General features: G+C 39.3%; 1 protein-coding gene across 5 annotated transcripts in view; it reads left to right on the top strand.

The window, feature by feature from the left end:
* The window catches only part of KATNAL1 (katanin catalytic subunit A1 like 1), a 235,958-nt gene that overhangs the window by 179,107 nt on the left and 40,375 nt on the right, over positions 1 to 16,476 (top strand). The gene's annotated exons all lie outside the window — the stretch shown is intronic.

Here is a 16,476-nt window from a genome sequence, read left to right as displayed (position 1 = left end):
GAAGAAGAAAAGAAGAAAAAACTTTGTGATCCCTGGATTTATAATTAAATATGCCACTAAGTGGCTTACAAGCAGTGGAAAATTATTCTTTTGCAAGTAAATTCAGCTGGTGACCAGGAGATAATTCAACAAGTATAGTTCATCTCACCTCATATGATGAGCTGTAGTCAAAACAGGGAGGGCTGCACCACTGCTTCTGCAGGGCCTCTTCTGTCCTTCACTCCCCTATAGTTATTTTTTTAAGAAGCCCCTTTTATTGAATAAAGATGCACAAACAAATGGTAATACTATTTGATGAATGATAACCATCTAACCAACTTTATTCTGGTATATATTTACTAACTACGTTTATGAAAAAAAAAGTGCATGTACACATTTATATTGTTTCACAGCAGGTTTTATTATAAATTTTATATAAAGGATATGTTACACATAATTTATAAACAATACAAATCCTGTATTCTCTTGTAAATTTCATAGAGCCAGTGAACTGCCACAAAGATGCTTTTTCTGATTCTTGCTCAGCTCTTGTATCTAGCCAGCTAAGATGTAGTGGTGACTCGAATATTTGCTGATAAGTTTTTCTTATTAGTAAGTAAGATGGTAGTGAAATGAGAAGGGCGTGCGTTGAAATTTCACTCATTTACCACTGACTTATGAGCAACTGTGATGTATCAGAAAATAGTTTTCAAAAACTGGAAACCATGATGGCTCAGGATATAGGGTGCTGTAGAGTGATAGTGGGGCTGCATGGAAGACCCAAGCTGGATTCCTGCAGTCCACAAAGCAACTTAAACATAGCTGCCTATAATCCTAACTGGGAGGCTGGGTTGGGAAGATTGCAGGTTGGTTAGGCACTCTCAAAAATACCTCTCTCCTTGGGACCAGCAGTTAGCGTAATGCCTATGTCTCTGGACTCCCATGTAGTCGACTGTGGTTCGTGTCCCGGACCTGGTGGCTTAAAATTCACGCCGGGTGCGTGTGCGTGCATGCCCAAGATCCCAGGAGGAGAACAGAGGAGAAGGGATTGCGGCATGGCCATCCCCCCTGGGGGGTGATTTCTCACTTTCTGTCTCTCTATCTGTGTCTGGCTGGCGGGTGCACGCGCCCTATAGCAAAAACCTCTCTCCTTCCTCCCTATCTCTAAATATTTGTATATATATATATTTTTTAAAATAATTATTTATTTTATTTTATTTATTCATTCATTCAGTCCAGGACTTGAACCATACTTGGCCATGTGGGAGCGTCTAGCACCTTAGACACCATGCCACCTGCTGGTCCCAATATTTGTATATATATATTTAAAATATTGAAAGAACATTGAATTTTTGGTGCTACTTTCAGTGTAAAAACAGAAACAGTATACTTTTAAGTTTACGTTTCCTTTTTATTAAGTGTAGACAGAGAGAATAATAAATCAAGTGCTGAAGTGCACCATTTGCTGTTTTCTGTGGTGTAAATACCTACATTAGGCCAGATTTCAGCATGATGTTACTCAATTCAGAGCTGGGATGAGATGAGTAACAGCCTACAATACAGACACAGTGGACTTAAATAACTTCAAGAGCATAGATAATAGTAAAAAGGAAGTGAGAAGTTTTGAGTTTTTATTACCTTTTTCAAAAATGTAGTTTGTCCAGAGGGGATCAGCAGTTGGCATAATGGCTATGTCACTGGACTCCCATGTAGTCAACCACAGTTCAAATCCTGAACCTGGTGACTTAAATTCACGCCAGCCGCGTGTGTGTGTGCCCAAGATCCCGAGAGGAAATTGGAGGAGAAGGGATTGCAATGTGGCCTTCTCCTCTGGGGGGTGATTTCTCGCTTTTTGTCTCTCTATCTTTCTGGTGAACGCACGTGCCCTATAGCATAAAACAAACAAAACCTCTCCCCCACCAAAAAAAAAATATGTGTGTGTGTGTGTGTGTGTGTGTATATATATACATATATATAAAAAATTTGGCCTACCTTTGTGTAATATAAGCTTTACTAGTGACTGTATGTTATAGATGGCTTACAAAATTCCAGAAAATTGGCTCTCACAAGCAAGTAAGAAACAGCTTTAGCATGCTATTTCATGTAATCCTTGTATGTTCTGTGTAACCGCCATGTATGTAATCCATGGAGTTTGTCACCTTCAGTTCAGGGATCAAGAAATAGAATAGGACTGGCTCCTTAGCATCGTGGTTAAATACTGTACGGTGAAAGCTATATCCCACATGTTCAGCCATGGTTCTGGTCTTGGTCATGGTAGCTTCGAAAACATGCCTGTTAAGTATTGTTCATTGAAAACTTAATCTCACATGGCCAGTCATGGTTGTTGTCTTGGTATTGGTGTCTTGGAAAATGTGTGTACATGCCCAGGATTCTGCTGGGATATAAAATTGGAGGAAAAAGGATTGCAGTGTGCCTGTGTCTCTCATGGGGGTTATTTTCTCTCTGTCTCTGTCTCTCCTCTTTTATGAACGTGGATCTTCTGGCATTAAACAAAAGGAAAGAAAGAAATAGGACATTTGGTGTTTTAGAAGCCATGTTCACTGCCACTCCCCTCTTTCCCAAAAGTAGCCACTAATCTGATACCTAATGCTATAAATCAGTTTATACTTATTTTGAAACTTTGCACGGTAAGTATTCTTTTGTGTTTTAGATCTTTTTACTCAACATCAATAACAAATTTATAAAATTCTTCCATACCGTTTTATTTATCTGTAATTTTCATTGTTATACAGTGACATATCACAGTTAAATGTTTCCCTGATAATGAATCTTTGGGTTGCTTTTTGTTTGGGAGTACTGTGAGTAACGTTACTTTGCATAGTTTTATACCTACCTTTGGTGTGTGTGTGCGTGTACATAGTGCATTTCTAGTGAGTATATATCTAGGAATGGAATTGCTGGGTCATAGATAATGCATAAATTAAACCTTGGTAGGTAATATCAAATAGTTTACAAAAAGATTATACAAATTTCCACTCTTACCTACACAGTGAAAGTTGCATTTGCTTCACATGCTTGCCAACACTTGATATTGACAGTTTGTTTAGGTATAATCATATCTCATTGCTATGTTTTTCTGGCATATTGTCTATGTATTGTATATTTGCTTGATGGCATATGAGGTTAGAATCTGTAAGTATGTTTATTGGTGATTTGTTCTACACTTCGGATATTAAATCACAAATTCTTTCTCTAATGGTAGCTAATTTATAGTGCTGGCTTTTAAGTTTTTATTTTGTTTTTGCCTTTGCGTTTGATTATGGTAAAGTACTTTTATATCCAGATCACTCTGTCTGCACTTAAGATTTGGAATTCTAAACCCATTTGTGGAAATTTGTGCTTTCCTGCTTTTTTTAACCTACTTTTGATTTTTTTTTCTTTCTTTGTAAGTATCAGGTTAGTCTTCAAGAAGAGATGAGTTCTTAAATCATAGGAAGATTTATGTACAAGTATTTTGACCTCTTATTAAAAATACTATTTTTATAGTGAGTTTTATTGGGTTTCAAACTTTGTGAGCATTTTTTATTTTCTTGATTCTAATTTTTTTTTAAACTGTCCATTTCCCACTTGTATGAGTTTATTTCTGGGATTTTTGTTCTGTCTCAATGTTCTATATGTCTGTTTTGATGTCAGTATCAGGCTCTTTTGGTTACCATCACTTTGTAGTATTTTTCCCCTATTTTATTTTATGATTTCTTATTTATATTTATTGTACATCTTTAAAATGTACAGTATGATTTTTCAAAGCATGCATGAAATATGTGATAATCAGATCAAGGATATTACCATATACATAATTTTCAACAAAGAATCTTACATTCTTATATCTTGTTAAGCACTTTTTTCAAGAGCCTCTCCTACCCCCTCCCCACCACCCACCCCTCCCCATACAAGTGGTATCTACACTTGCCCTATCTACTATTAGGTCTTCAAATCTTTCATATTTTGTAATACAGTGCAAATGTTCAGTACCTATGGAATGGGGTGTACAATATTTATAGTATGGCTTATTTTACATAGTTTTAAATCTTGTGTATTTGTCTACTTTTCATCAATGAGAATTCCATTGTTCTTCATGGCTGAGTAGTATTCTATAGTGTATATGTGCCACATTTTTAAAATTCAGTCATCAGCTGTTGTACTCTTAGGTTGATTCCATGTTTTAGCTATTGTGAATAATGCTGCAATAAACGTGGACATGCAAGTGTCTTCCCAACTGAGTGTTTGAGTGTCCTTTTGGTAAAGGAGTGAGAATATTAGTCATATGGTAATTCTATTTGTAAATTTGTGAGAACCTCTACATTGTTTTCCATAGTTGCTATACTAATTTACGCCCCTACCAAAAGTGCTGGAGGGTTCCCTTTTACTATAGCCTTACCAGCTCTTGTTGTTATTTATTTATTTATTTATTTATTTTTTTCTTTTTTTGGAGGGTTTTTTTTTTTTTTGCTATAGGGTGAGTGCACTCACCAGACTGACAGAGACAGAGAGACAGAAAGTGAGAAATCACCCCCTGGGGGGATGGCCACGCCACAATCCCTTCTCCTCCATTCTCCTCTTGGCATCTTGGGCATGCACACACACGCGCCCGGCGTGAGTTTAAGCCACCAGGCCCGGGACTCGAACCACGGTCGAGGACGTGGGAGTCCAGCGACATAGCCATTACGCTAACTGCTGGTCCCAGTTGTTCTTTATTTTTTTGATCATAGCCATTCTGACTGGAGTTAAGTGAAACATTATTATGGCTTTGATTTGCATTTTCCATATAAGAGATGGTGAATATTTTTTCATATGCTTTTTTTTTGCCATTTGTATGTCTTTTTTATTTCTCCTGCTATTGATTTTTTTTTTTTTTGAGGTTTTTGCTATAGGGTGCCTGCGCTCACCAGACAGACAGAGAGAGACAGAGAGACAGAAAGCAAGAAATCACCTCCCAGAGGGGATGGTCACGCAACAGTACCCTCTCCTCCATTCTCCTCTCGGGATCTTGGGCACGCACGCACATGCGCCCGGCGTGAGTCTTAAGCCACCGGGTCCGGGACACGAACCGCGGTCGACTACGTGCAAGTCCAGCGACATAGCCATTACGCTAACTGCTGGTTCCCTGATTGTTTTCTCTTACATCTCATTGAGTTTTGTTATGATGAATATTCTGAATTCCTTCTCTGACATTTTTGGGATTTATTTTATCTATTGTTGGTGAGGAGTTATTCTGTTCCTTTGGAAGAGAGATATTTCTTGTTTTGTTTTTTGTTTGTTTGTTTTTGTTTTTGTTTTCCATATTCCTTATGTTTGTGTTGACTTTTGACATTAGTGGAGTATTACCTTCTTCCTGATTTTTGAGGTAGATTTTATAATGTTGGGAGGTAGAACAGCCCTAAATTCCAAATATGCCTCTGGCAAGGTGATCCAGGAGAGGCTGAAAGCCAGCTGCATCTTTTAGATCAGAGTATAGTTTATGTATAATAGTTTGTGGATGAGATGTGGAGATAGAGCGACTCTTAAGACCTATATGGAGCCCCAACAAGGACATCTAGGAAGGCCCAGAGCCAAGCCTGTCTTTGAGACCCAGGATGTGGGTTCTGAGTGGTAAGCGTATACTACCTGAGGGTGGTGCCTTTCTCAAGGCCTGAATGTGGTCCTGGGAGGTGATGGGAGAGGCATGAGACAAGCTTTGTGGGGTCAAGGAATATTTTTGTTCTACAGAGCCTGTGCCTGTCTGTTATTTGGGGGGAGGGGATGCAGGGCAGCCCTCAGGACCTTGGTGCAGCTCTAGCAAGGTCATCTAGGAGGTGGCCGAGGCAAGTCTTTCTGTTAGACCCTAGGAAACAAGCCCTGCATGGCCTGTCAACCCTCTGTGCCTGACTGTGGCCCTTGGGAATGTCATTGAAGAGGGGCCAGGTATACCTGTGAAGCCCTCACCGGAGTTCGCAACCTGTAGAACCTGTGGATTCCAGGAGCCTGATCACATTTATGCAGATTCCTGCTAAGAGTTAGGTAGCTACATCAGGCACTCTAGGATCTGGAGGTGGTCTGGGGCAGTGCTCTGTCTTTCCCACTCTGACCTGGAGTGGAAGATCTCTGGTACTCTCCTTTCTGTCAAGTGTCCTTCTTTCCTTTGTCCACACTTACAGTTCAGGGAAGTCCAAAGGAGCAGTGTGGAGGGTGGCATCAGTTTGGCAAGGTAGTAACTCCCTTGGACTCGAATCTGGAAGTGCAGGCCTTCCCTGCCTATCAGACAGTGGGAAGGGTCCAGATTCCTCCATTTGTCATGTGGGGTGTGTGTGTGGGGGTGCTCTCTTTTCTTCCTCTGCTCCCACAGGCTGTGGAGTCTTGATTGTAAATGGAGCTCCACCTGCTGATCTCACAGGATGGTGCAGCTCACCTGGGGCTTGGGATACAGGTTGGGTGGGAGGTTTAATGCTTTCTCTGAAGTAGTTTATTCACTTTCCTGTGATGGGTGTTAGCCCCATGCCAACTTTGTTGTTCTTTTGCAGGAAGAGAGTGCTGAGATCCCAGGTGAGTTTGGAATTTGGAGTTTCAGGGAGTACCTCTCACCTTCTCCTTTGTGGTGGTTCAGAGCTCTGGAGCTTCACTGGCTTCAGTTCATTGCCGCTTTTCCAAGTAGAGATTCTTGTTTCAGAAGTTACTTCCATCTTTTTCTTGTACTTCGTCAGTCTCATTTCACTTTTCTTCTGGAAAATTAGGCATTTATTCAGCCTTTTTCTTTTTGCTTTGCTTTGTTCTGCTGCTGCTGCCACCTTTTTTCTTTTCTTTTTTCTTTTTCTTTTTTTTTTTTTTTTTTGTCTTTCTTTCCATAGGGATGCCAGGGTGAATGTTTCTAGTCAGTTATCTCAGTTATCTCTTCTATAGTATGTTTTGAAGTCAGGTAATATAATGCTTCTGTCTTTTTGTTCAAGTTTTCTTTCTTTCAGTGTTCTGTAATTCCATATGAATTTTAGTTTTTATTTTGTTACTATTTTTGTGAAGAATATTATTGGTACTTGTGGAGAGCAGTCAATCTGAAAACATGTGATTAAAACATGTGGCCTAAAGACACATGCAAATATGCGCTTCTGTAAGCTACTCTTGCAAGGCTATTAAAAAACATCTACATACAAAAGCAATACCTGCCTGTTGTCAATGGCTGTCTTCCTACTCTTGTTAAAATTTAATATTTTAATATTGTTTAGTATTAGACTAAAAAAAGTCATGTTTTAATCACATATTTCCAGATTGGCTGCTCTCCACAGATACTTATGTAGGAATTGCATTGAATCTGAAGATCATTTTGGGTCGTGTGGACAATTTAATAATATTAATTCTTCCAATCCATGAATATAGGAAAATTTCCCATTTACTTATGTCTTCAATTTCTTTCATCAGTGTTTGATTTGTAGAGGTCTTTTAACTTATTGGTTAAATTTATTCCTAAGTATTTACTTTTTTGTGGCTATTATAAAAGAGATTTTTTGGGGGGGTTTCTCTTTTAGGGAGTTTTCCATTAGTATTAGAAATACTATTAGTTTTTGCAACTTGCAGCTTTACTTGACTTTGTTTTTTAGGTCTAACAGTTTTGGGTAGAATCTTTAGGGCTTTCTGTATGTAGGACTATGTTGTCAGAAGACTCAGCTTCGCTTTTTTCTTTCCTATTAGGGTCTCCTTTATTTCTTTCTCTTGCTTGATTGCTTTGACTAAGACTTCCAGTATCATACTGAATAGAAGTGGTGATTGGGGGCATACCTTCTCTTGTCCCTGATGCTAGAGGAAAAGCTTTCAACTTTTCACCAGTGGGAATGATGTTAGTTGTACATTTCTTGTATTTGGCTTTTGTTGTATTGCATTACATTACCTCTATACTACATCTATTGAGTTTTTTTATCATGAGAGAATTGAATTTTGTCAGAAGCTTGTTGTACATCTAATGAGATGACCATATGATTCTATCCTTCATTGTGCTAATGTGATACAACACATTTATTGGTTTGTGTATGTTGAATAATCCTTGCATTCCAGGGAAAAATCTCACTTGCTCATAATGAATTTTATATCTATCTATATACACACACATATATACATGTAATATATATAATATATATGTATAATATAATATAAATACATATGTACAATATCTATAATAAATTATATGTGTGTATATATTATATGTATATATACATATATGTATATGTGTATATATATACACACACACATAAAATTTATTTATTTACTTTAATTTGAACAGAGAGGGATAGAGTGAGAGAGAGAGAGGAAAAGTGAGAAAGCAAGCCTCCAGGTCCAGGACTTGAACTATGGTCGGCCATGTGAGAACCCAGTGCCCTTAACTACCACGCCACCTGCTGGTCCCAATTAATGATATTTTTAATGCACTGTTGAATTTGATTGAAGCCATCAGATTCTGTGCCTTTTCATTTAATTTTTTTGATAGGCTTTTTATTACTGATTCAGTCTCTTTATTCATTATTGGCCTATTCAGACTTTGTTTCCTTTTCTTGTTTATAGAGGCACTTTCCTTCTCCCTGTACACACGAGGGAGAAGGAAAGGAAGAGAAAGAGAATGAGGGAGAAGAGGGAGGAAGAGAAAGAGAGAGACAAAAAGCACCCTTGAGAACTCTGTGCTGTGGCCCCTGATTCCCAACCCTGTACCTCCTAGGATCCCGAGAGCCTATGCATTGCTAGCATATTTTTCAAGTTGAAACCTGAAATGAACCATAGTTGCTATGGCTTCCAGCACTGCAGAGTGCTAGTGTTACCCCTGAACCATTGGCAGGCTGGATTTTTAAAATCTCTTCACAGTTCAATGGTGCTAAGTTGTTTGTGTACAGGAATTTTTTTTTTTCCTAGATTATCCTGTTTATTGACAAATGTTTTCTTAATAGTCTCTTATGAGCCATCATAGTTATGTGGAATCAGTTGTGATATCTTTTTCCATTCCTAATCTTTTTTTTAAATTTCATTTTATTTTATACATTCAGTCATGTTATTTAGCTTACAAAGTATTTCAACATGTGAACATTTCTCCCTAGTCTAGTTGATAAAACTATGAAATTATCTTCAACACATAATACCACATTTCTTATTAACTTAAGTCTTCTCCCTTTTTTTTATTAGTCTGAAAGGTTTGTTGATTTTGTTTGTCTTTTCAATAAACCAACTCTTCATTTTGCTGATCTTTTGTACCATCTTTTTAAGTTTCTATTGGGTTGCTGGAAAAGTTATAACATTGTTTTTTCCTGTTTTTCTATGCAAAAAACAACCCAAGATTTAATTTCTGCTCTTTAATATTTATTTTCTTCTAGATTTTGGGTTTAGTGTTTGTTTTTATACTTTCTTAGGTGCAAGTTTGTGTTCTTTATTTGTTCCTTTTTGCTGTAGGTACTTATTGCTATAAACTTCTTAGCACTATTTTTACTGTTTTGCTCTGGGTTTTGGTATGTTGTGTTTTTGTTTTCATGTGTTTCAAGAACTTTTTAAATATTCCTTTTAATTTCTTCATTGACCTAATGGTTGGTTATTCAGGAACATGTTTATTTCCCACATATTTACAGGATTTTCCTTGTTTCCTGTTACTGATTTCTAGTTTCATACACTTGTGGTCAAAGCAGATACTTTAAATCATTTTGATCTTCCTAAATTTGTTAATACTTGCTTTGATGCCAAACACGTGATCTTGGAGAACGTTCCATGTGTAACTGAGAAGACAGTGTATTTTGCAGCTGTTGGGTAGAAGACTCTGTAAATGTTGGTTAGGTCTGTTTGATCTAGAGGGCATTAAAATCTGATGTATCGTTGTTGATTTCCTGTCTAGATGGTCTGTCAGGATGATGAGCTGAAAGTGGGATATTGAAGTCTCATGTTATTATTGTATTGCTGTCTATCTCTCCCTTTTAATCTAACTATATTTATATATTTGACTTTTCCGGTATTAGGTGCATATATACTTAGAGCTGTTACATCTTCTTGCCTAATTGACCCTTTAATCATTATGTAATTATCTTGTCTCTTTTTACAGACTAGCCTAAAAGAGACAGCGAGAGAAAGCATGAAAGTATCCCCCATGGGGCGTGGACATTCTACAGTCCCTTCTCCTGCATTTCTCTTTCCTTTTTGGAATTTTGGGCACGCACACATGGGTGCCCAGAGTGTTTTTCCACGTATGTACCACTGGTCTGAGACTTGACCCATAGTTTGCCATGTGGAATCCAGCTACCTTAACTACCATGTCATGTATAGTCCCAGTTTTTGACTTAAAGAATATTTTATGTGATTTAAGTATAGTACTTTGGTTCTTGGATGGAATATCATTTCTATCCATTTGCTTTCAATCTATGTGTGTCCCCTTGTGAAGTGAACTTTTCATAGGTAGAATATTGTTGGGTCTTATTTTTTTAATCCATTCATCCATGTGGTATCTTTAATTGGAGACTTTTGTCCATTTAAATTTAAGGTTATTAGTGAAAGGTAAGGACTTATTCCTGCCATTTTGTTCATTGTTTCCTGATTATTTTGTAGGCATTTTGTTCCTTTTATCCTGTTGTTTACCTTTATGGTTTGATGGTTTTAAGTGATGGGCTTTGATTCCTTTCTTTTTCTTACTTGCACATTTGCTAAATTTTTTTCTTTGTGGCTACTGTAAATTTTTTTCTTTGTGGTTACATAAAAAACCTTATAGTTATGAAAGATTAAGTTGAGGTCAACTTAATTTTGTTTTCCTTAAAAGTTTACTCATTTTTTTCCATGAGCGGGAGAGATGGAGGGGGAGTGGGAGAGAAAGAGAGTTGCTCCAGTAAGGTTTTCTTTTCAGACTTATTTATTAAATTAAATTAATGAATTAATTTTAATTTGACCAGAGGGAGAGAGAGAGAAAGTAAGAAAGCAAGCCACCAGATCCAGGACTCAAACCACAGTTGGCCATGTGGGAGTCTAGCGCCCCAGCCACCAATCACACCTGCCTGCCCCTTCAATAGATCTTGATACCACTTTCACCCCCACCCTCAGCCAGTCCCAGATCATGCACACAGACTTGTGTGGTGTACTCAGAAAGGTCTCTGGATGTAAACCCTAGAACCTCCTTTGTGGATCAGCCTCAGAGAATGTTGCATTTTACCACTATGCCACTGTCAGGCCCTACAACTTTGATCCCATACAAATACTTAACTTTCACCCTCCCACCCTCAACCTGTAATTTTGTTTCCTTAGTTTACATTTTTATATTGTGTATTTCTCAACAGCTTCTTTTAGCTATGGTTATTGTTGAGCATTTTGACTTTATCCATACCCCTTCATCATTTCTTGTGAGACCAATCTGGTGATGAATTTTCTTAGCTTTAACTTGTCTGAAAAAGACTATTTCTCCTTCACTTACAAAGGATAGTTTTGTTGGTGTAGTATTCTTGGCTGGAATTTTTTTTTTTCTTTCAGCAGTTTGTTTTGCCTTTAAAAAAAAAATGTTTGCTTTAGAGTGTGTGTGCTTGCGAGACAGAGAGAGAGAGAGAGAGAGAGAGAGAGAGAAAGGCACCCTCTAGGGGGCATGTCCAAACCACTTTCTTCTCTTCCACTCTCCTCTTGGGATTTTGGGCATGTACCCACACATACCTGGTGTATTTTTCAAGCTCTTGGGCCTGGGACTTGAACTGTGTTGTCAGTTATGTGGGATCTAGCCACTTTAACCACCATGCCATGGGCTGGCCATTTTTCAGCCCATTGAGTATATCCTATCCTTTCTTGGCCTGTAAAGTTTCAGCTAAGAAATCTATTCTTAGTCTAATGGAGATTCTGTTATAAGTAACTTGATGGTCCTCTTTTGTTGCTTTCACTATACCTCTATCCTTGTCTTTTGACAATTTATTAAAATATATCTTGGATAGGACCTTTTTGGAATGAATGTAATTGGCATTCTTTGAGTTTCATTAATCTGGATGTCTATATCTCTCCCAAGACTTGGCTGGTTTTCAGCTATTGTTTTGTAAAGTAAGTTTCTGTGTCTTTTTCTTTCTCTTCTCTCTGTAGATACCCCATAATGTGAATATTGTTTGCTTTACAGTGTCTCCTAGAGCCTATAGGCTTTTTTTTTTTTTTTTTTATTTTTTTTTGGAGAGGTTTTTGCTATAGGGCGCGTGCGCTCGCCAGACAGACAGAGAGAGACATAGAGACAGAAAGCGAGAAATCACCCCCCAGGGGGGATGGTCACGCCGCAATCTCTTCTCCTCCATTCTCCTCTCGGGATCTTGGGCATGCATGCACGCGCGCCCGGCGTGAGTTTTAAGCCACCGGGTCCGGGACACGAACCACGGTTGACTACGTGGGAGTCCAGCGACATAGCCATTACGCTAACTGCTGGTTCCCAGCCTATAGGCTTTTTTTTTTTTTTTTTATTTTTTTTTGGAGAGGTTTTTGCTATAGGGCGCGTGCGCTCGCCAGACAGACAGAGAGAGACATAGAGACAGAAAGCGAGAAATCACCCCCCAGGGGGGATGGTCACGCCGCAATCTCTTCTCCTCCATTCTCCTCTCGGGATCTTGGGCATGCATGCACGCGCGCCCGGCGTGAGTTTTAAGCCACCGGGTCCGGGACACGAACCACGGTTGACTACGTGGGAGTCCAGCGACATAGCCATTACGCTAACTGCTGGTTCCCAGCCTATAGGCTTTTTTTACCCTTTGTTTTCCCTCTCTTTTTCCCCCTCTGACTGGGTTATTTTAAAACACCCATATTCTAATTCAGAAATTCTTTTATTTGCTTGATCTAGTTTAGTTTTAAAGCTTTCAATTTTATTTTTATATTTATTAAAGTCTTTAGTTCTGAGATTTCTATTTCTTGATTTCTCATAATATATATATCTTCATTGAATTTCTTATTTAGATCATAGATTATTTTTCCAATTTCACTGAATTGTCTAAGTTTCCTTAAGCTCATTATTTTGAAATTCTTTTCGGAAACTTTATAAATTTTCATTTCTTTAAGGTCAGTCACTGAAGAATTCATTATTTATTTTTCTTTGACAGTGTCATGTTTCCTTGCTTTTTTATGTTTATTGTGTTCAGCATGGATATCTGAATCTGATGGAGAGGTCACCTCTTTTAATTTTATAGAGTGGTTTTTCATAGGGAAAGGCCTTTTACCTGCAGAAATGTCCTAGATTTTTAACTAATTATTTAATTTTCATTATTATTATTATTATTTATTATTATTATTATTATTTTAATTTGCTGTAGTCACCAGAGAGGGACAGAAAGAGAGACAGAGGGAAAATGAGAAAGGAAACTGCCAGGTCCAGGAACCAGGCTGTAGTCGGCCATATGGGGAGTCCAGCACCTTAACCACCAGGACACCTGCTGGCCCTTGTCCTAGTTTATTAGCTATGTAGCATGATTAGCTTCAGTGCTGGGTGGGCACAGTAGTGTAATCTCCATGCAGTTTCTTCAGATATAGTCGACAGTGATACCTGTGCATGCCTCAGAGGCTACAGAGTTTGTGTAACTGTTCTGCTTTGTTGGGCATGGCCTTTTAAAGGACTGGGGATGGTGCATTGGACTGTCTCTAGCTAAGAATGCGTGGGGTGCTGCTCCTTTGGGTCAGATACACCTCCTCACTGAGGACAAGGGAGTTAGGCTATTCCATGTGCTGAGAGAGTGAACATGAGCTGGTCCTCCAGGTGGGTGTAATCTCCCTACTTAGCAGGACCTACCTGTACCATGGGAGTAAGGCACCATGTGGGTACCAGAGTCATGGCTGTCCTGCCGGGCATAGGCTCTGAGTAACTAGAATTGGGGTACTGCAGCCACTGAGATACGGAAAATGGAGTATCTCTATCTCCTAGGCACTTTATTTCATTTGGCTAGGAAACTGTTGCAGCTGAGCTAGGAATGGTGTGCTGCCATGTGTGAATATACTGTAGTTGCTACAGAACCTTGGGAACCAGCAGTTAGCGTAATGGCTATGTCGCTGGACTCCCACGTAGTCGACCGCGGTTCACGTCCTGGACCCGGTGGCTTAAAACTCATGCCGGGCGCGTGTGCATGCGTGCCCAAGATCCCGAGAGGAGAATGGAGGAGAAGGGATTGCGGCGTGACCATCCCCCCTGGGGGGTGATTTCTCGCTTTCTGTCTCTATGTCTCTCTCTGTCTGTCTGGCGAGCGCACGCGCCCAGTGAAAATCTCTCCAAAAAAAAAAAAGAAAAAGAAAAAGAACCTCAGGGATGGGCAGATGGCAGAGGTTAACTGGTCCCTGAGCAAGTTGCATCTAACAGTGATTTTGGTGTCAAGATGATACAATAAAGGGAGGGAGCACAGTGTAGTCTTCTTCTTTGGGGAAATATAGCCTTGCAGTTCTCTAAATGGGTCTCAGATCCTGTGAGAACTGCAAGATTTTCCAGCAGGAAGATTGTAGGTTTCCAACCACAGTTCAAGTCCTGGACCTGGCAGCTTGCTTTCTCACTTTTTCTCTCTGTGTCTGGTTGAATTAAAGAACAAACAAACAAACAAAACAAATGAAATTAAATAAACAAATAATTCTTAGAAAAAAAAAGATTTAGGTTTCTATTGCATCAGTAAGGGCTGCTAGAGGGCCTGTTGTCTACATTTTCCCCACAGGAAGAAGTTTATCCTCGTTCTGAACTGATTCTAACTGAAGGTATGGGTAACAGAGGCTAGGTGTTTCATTCTTGTCTCAAGTGTTTGTGCTCCACAGGTTCTCTGCCACTCCCCTGCTATACTCCAGTACTCTCCTTCAGTTACTCTAATTGAAATCTAGTTGTTTATTCATGGTTTTGATCTTTTTGTGTGTAAGGGGAATGAATGTTAGATACCTGTAGTCAGCCATCTTGTTGGCCCCACTCCATCCTTTCTCTGTATAGAACCAGAAGGTTCATCTAAAAATTGTGTCATTTCATTCATTTAGAATAAAATCCAAACTGCTCCATCTCTCCATTCTCTTTCTTTTGCTTTACACCTTTTTGCCACACTGCACACTTTTTTGCACAGCACTTTACAGTTTATGAATGATTTTTGCATTTTTGTTATTTCTTTTTCCACTGTACTACATTGCCTGATGAAGACAGAAAATGAATTATAGTTACTTACTGCTTGGGCACACATGCTCATGCGTCTGGCATGAGTTTTGAGCTACCAGTCTGGAACTTGAGCGACAGTTTCAAACTGTGGTCAACTGCATGGGAGTTCAACGACATAACCATTATGGCATCTGTTGGTCCCATGTTTTATTCTTTAATCAATTTGTTTCTAGAATTTTTTTGGGGGGAGAGGGGGTTTGCTATAGGGCGCGTGTGCCTACCAGAAAGCAGAGACAGAAAGTGAGAAATCACCCCCTAGGGGAGATGGCCATGCCGCAAATTCCTTCTCCTCCATGCTCCTCTTGGGATCTTGGGCACACACGCATACATGCCCAGTGTGAGTTTAAGCCACCAGGTCTGGGACTTGAACTGCAGTCAACTACATGGGAGTCCAGCAAAATACCCATTACACCAACTGCTGGTCTCCCTAGAATGATTTTAAAATGATTACCAAGTATACCTAGTGATCTTTGAATGTGATTTTTTAGCCTTGGTCTATCTAAACTATAAAATGTGATTCTAGGCTGACCTTATTTTAAATTTGTTGATGTTATATTTATTGTATACATATGTCAGAAATGTCCTCTTTTTAATATGTCGGTATTGATATATGTCATTGGAAATGCAAGAGTCTTACTGTAAATTTAGTTTAATACAGCTGCCAGACTATCCAAAGCAGTAAATTGTTTATTTGGGGACCGTAACACCAGAATACTGCTTGGTGATGTACTTAGTTGCCTAAAAGAAGTGGCCTGTCTGTCAGGGGAGCTATTTAGCCTCCCCTCAGCACTCCCGAATGAGTCTTTTGTCATCTCAGAAGAAGTGGATGGGAGAAGTTCATACTGATCTATTGTTGCTTTTCAAATTAAAGTTTCATTTTGACCATCCCCCCACCCTTTTTTTGGGGGGAGAGGTTTTCGCTATAGGGCGCGTGCGCTCGCCAGACAGAGACAGACAGAGAGACAGAAAGCGAGAAATCACCCCCCGGGGGGATGGCCACGCCGCAATCCCTTCTCCTCCATTCTCCTCTCGGGATCTTGGGCACACACGCACACGCGCCCGGCATGAGTTTTAAGCCACCGGGTCCGGGACGCGAACCGCGGTTGACTACGTGGGAGTCCAGCGACATAGCTATTATGCTAACTGCTGGTTCCCCCCTCCTCCCTTTTTAAAATATTAGCTATTGTGGGGCCAAAGATCTAGGTAGGTACTTGACTGCCTACTGAGGTAGTTCAGTTGAACTATCTGGCTGAAGGTGTCTCATTTAAAGCACTTTAAAACTGAGTAAAACTTGGCAGAACCCCATGAAAATCATAACATATAATTATTTTTTTAAAGCCACCATATTGTTAAAAGAAGAATTTGGGGTAGAGCATATTGTTTTATTG

This window comes from Tupaia chinensis, unplaced genomic scaffold, assembly GCF_000334495.1.
Source record: "Tupaia chinensis unplaced genomic scaffold, TupChi_1.0 Scaffold000597_1, whole genome shotgun sequence".
Taxonomy (NCBI): domain Eukaryota; kingdom Metazoa; phylum Chordata; class Mammalia; order Scandentia; family Tupaiidae; genus Tupaia; species Tupaia belangeri.
Note: the sequence above shows the minus strand (reverse complement) of the source record. Positions and strands in the feature narration are given on the sequence as shown.